Here is a 4,253-nt window from a genome sequence, read left to right as displayed (position 1 = left end):
TAACAAAAATAAGTGGGGGCACGCCCCCACTCCTACACGGCCTTCTGTGATGCAATTGGGTTCCGTGCTCAATAAACAGCACCAGGTCTTGGCAGGTTCGTGGTGTCCCATACAAGAATAGCAGCCATAAGCTTGGGTTGGGCTGGAAGAGGTTCTGCCAGGAGAACGGGATCAAGGTGTGCGATGTCTGCACCTTCAATGTCATCGAAACCATGTTATGGCATGTCATCATCACTCGTCAATAAGCTGAGATAAGATAGTACATCAGTTCTTCTGTAGCTTTTGTTTAAATACAGATAACTAAACATGAGTAGATGCAAAATTTATATTCATCGGGTCGAGCTGAGAAGTTTCTCAGGTAAGATAAGATCATATATTAGTATTTGCTCATGCATACGAGAGTAGTAAATACAGATAAACATGTTGTTTTTTTAAATTATACATATTCAACGAGCCGGGTTAGAGAAAATTCAGATGACCAAACACACCCGTACTGATCCATGTGATTGTCGCTTCAGGCATTGTTTGGAAAGGACTGATTATTGTGGAATTTCCACATTACCGGTTTTATAATCAAGTGAATAAATAAATTCATGACTAACTGGTGGGCCCTGAGATGTCCCGCCCACATAGACCCCTCGATACCCAGCCCGGCCCAGCCTGGCCGCTCCCAGATGCGTAGCCACGTCCTGCCATGCTCCAGTTAGAACTATAACAAGGAAACAAACACACGCTTTCCTGTCCTCGTATCCAGTTTGTCTCCTCTCCCGATCTCCTTCCCTCTGATGAAGCCGTCGCCACTGCTTCTCCTACCTTGTACTGCAGGCAGAGAGAGAGAGAGAGATGGACGGTGTTGGGTTGGAGGAGGAGGCGGTCAGGGGCGCGCGTGGCGGCGAGGAGACGACGGTGACGCTGGAGGAGCTGAGGAAGAAGATGGCGGACGTCGCCAGGGAGAGGGACTGGGAGCGGTTCCACAGCCCCAGGAACCTCCTCCTCGCTCTGGTACGGTTCTATCGCCATCCATCCCTCACCCCGTATCTTGATCTTACTTCGCGGACCCGATGCTAAATTAAACAGGGCGTCTAATCAGTTCTCGTTGTCGAGATTTGCTTGCAGATTCTTCGAACAGTTTCCGTTGATCGTTCTTAGTTATATGCATGGTTTTTTTTTTCCTTCCATCTGCAATTGCAATTTTTTTTTTGTTTAATTGCGGTGGTTAGTTTTTGTTGTTTTTCTTTTGGTCCTTTGCATTTGGCTTCCTAGGAGTTCAGAATTGGACGGTGAGATCTTTTTATTTTTATTTATTACAAATTTTTGAGATTTTGGTTCTTTTTACATGGAAAAGATGTTTGGTCTTCGTTGTTTGTATATGAGCGTATAAATTATGTAGACTTTGGAACGGGGCATGCACGGTAGTACAATTCAAAAGATCCTAAAGGAACTCGCAGGAATACCACATTGTTCATACTTCTTTTTTTCAAAGTCTACTGATGTTATTATAGAAGACGAGAGTTGTCCCTATTTACAAAGGACACTAGACCTAAAACCTTAACAACTGCCCAGTTAAATTAGAACCAATCGACAAAAAACCCAATGACATAAGGGCCAACAAAAATGCAAACAACGCTACATTCCATAAAACAACACACGTGGAGTGCGATCAAGTAGCTCCAACTTCTCGAGACATATCTCAACCTCTGTCTTGAGACAACTCCGACTTCTCGAGATAGACATACCTCAACCTCAACTTCTGTCCCGTCCACGATCACCACGCGTCATCGTTACCAAACTCGTCAGACGTCCCGACGTAGCAGCTCCAACTCCATCATAGCTCACCCCATGGACAAAATGACGTAGCATCAAAAGAACAGAGGCCTCACCGACAACTTACCCCTTTTAGATGCCCGAAGTGCAAAGGGGGGGGGGGGGAACACCTTCGACAAATGCCTTTGAGGAGAAAGCGTTACCCAAGGGCATTGCTATTGTCGGCTCAGGCCAAATGTCAGGCAACACTTTCGTTCGGGGCACTGATCCCACACCCAACGTCACAACTAGCACGAGCACGCGTCACCCCAAAGCCATCCCCATGCCACGGGCTCCCTATGGGCCAGATATGAGAGAATGAAGAAATTTTACAAGAGGAAGATCCACCATGGCACAAGGGAACTGAGGGCAACCGTGCCACGCCCCGCAGCACCGCGCTATCCACACTGTGTCGACAGCGATAGCACAGGACGGGCCGCGCCTTTACGCCGATGCGCCACCAGGCCGTTGCACCGAGGAGCAGCCAAACTGAGCCATCGAGGTGGCCACCAAGCCACTGCACAACGCCATTGGGATACCCGACGCATGGATATGGCCACCAAGCACATAGATCCAGCAACCACGTTGTGTCGACATGTGCGAGGATTTGACCATCGAAGACGCAGATCCGGCTGTCGCACCATCGGGCCACCGCTCTGTGAAGTTGGGCGCGCTGATCCGGTTGCCACACCCCAACACGCGTGGATCCGGCCATCGCGACGTTGAGCCACCACGTCATGCAACCGGGGATGCGAATCCAGCAGCCGTGCCGCCCAAACTCTGAATCGCACCGTCGGGCATGCAGATCCAACCTCTGCGTTGCGCTGTGGATCTGACCGCCGCCACGGACGTTGGGCACAACAACAAGGAGCCGCGGTCTCGAGAGGGGGGAGAAGAGAGGAGAGAGAAGGGAAAGGCAGCCAGACGGACACCGTGAAAATAGCCCTGCTACCGTCATCCTTGTAACTACGTGGGCTTCCAAAGGCCTGCTTAGGCGACCCGGCGAGGTAGGAGAGAGGAGGGTCACTAATTGTTATTAGACAAAGCCCACATAATCAAGATCACCGATTAGTCCTGTGTTCTAATTCCAGTGCCTTGGTGAGCAGTGTTCAAAGTTTATTACAGACAAGAAAAGCAGCTCCAGAAGAATAAAAATTCGCAGTCTTGTGCTGCTGCAGTCCCCCCATTTTATTGCTGTGCGTTATGGACCTTATGGTACATAACGTTATGGTCTGTCAGACTTGTCCTTTCGTATGTTCCCTCATGCTTTTCTGAAGAATCATTAGATCCTTTCTAGTCCTTTGATATACTACCATGGTGCTGTGCGCTGCAGGAAGGAACCAAAAGCCTACAGAAAGCAGCAGCAGGAACCATCCTTGTTCTTTTCACCAATTACCAATTTTTGCAAGCCTGAAATGGCCATAAAAAACACTTGTGATGTGGGCACAGCCTGGTAAGCAAGCTGGTCCTGCGCCCAGTGCAAATTGCACCTGTAGCTGACCTACATTCATGCATGCCAATCGTGTGCTGTGCTGTACTGCTGTTGCGTAATTCTGTTTGCCGGTGCGTGCAACTTGCATTGGCAGGTGGGCGAGGTGGGGGAGCTCTCGGAGATCTTCCAGTGGAAGGGGGAGGTGCCGAGGGGCCTGCCGGGGTGGGGGAGATGGAAGCGGAGCACCTCGGCGAGGAGCTCGCCGACGTGCTCCTCTACCTTGTCCACCTCTCCGACATGTGCGGTGTCGACCTCGGCAGGGCCGCGCTGCGGAAGATGGAGCTCAACGCGCTCAAGTACCCGGCCGGGCAGTGCCGGGGCTCCTCGTCCAAGAAGCGCGCTCACTGCTCCGGTGAGGACAATGACAAGGCCCGCACCGGTGTCTGCGATGATGATGCAGGTGCCAACGGCGCCGGTGAGGAGCGTCGGTAGCAATGGATGAAGCCTGAGACACTAAGCCGTCCTAGGATTACTTAACAGCCTGGCTTATTATTTGATTTTTGATTTCTATAGGATCATATGCAATTTTGATCATACATAATTTGCTTTTGTGAAATGCTAAAACTGTTTATCAGTCAGTCGGTTGAAAAACCTGTGCGATGCTTGCAGAATGGCATGCGTGCAATGAACCGAGTGATCGATCGCTCTGTGGCGTACAGTTGGCCAGTATGAATCTTGTGCTGTGTGGCCTGTGGAAACTGTATGAACAGTGGATCCTTTTCCGCTGCTGTTCATGGGCGGCAGGCCGGCATGGATGTGTCGGCGTCGGCGTCGGCGTCGGCGTTTGTGCTGTACTGCCGTGCGGTGGCAGAATTGCAGGGTCGCCATTCGTGTGTCGGTGTCGTCGGCCTTTCCGGCTCAGGCTGGGGCTGTGGCAACATCTGGTGGACCAAAGATTTTGCGTCCTATCAAATCCTCGCTAAAATTTGACATTACCAAATTTCGACAAATTTTGGTT

The 4,253-nt window shown here is 50.5% G+C and overlaps 1 pseudogene; it reads left to right on the top strand.

Annotated features, from left to right (window-relative positions):
• Positions 1-759: 759 nt before the first annotated feature.
• LOC133889040 (uncharacterized) lies at positions 760-3,873 on the top strand (annotated as a pseudogene).
• The last annotated feature ends 380 nt before the right edge of the window (positions 3,874-4,253 follow it).

Source organism: Phragmites australis, chromosome 13 (assembly GCF_958298935.1).
Source record: "Phragmites australis chromosome 13, lpPhrAust1.1, whole genome shotgun sequence".
Taxonomy (NCBI): Eukaryota; Viridiplantae; Streptophyta; class Magnoliopsida; order Poales; family Poaceae; genus Phragmites; species Phragmites australis.
This window is presented reverse-complemented; position numbering and strand designations above follow the sequence as displayed.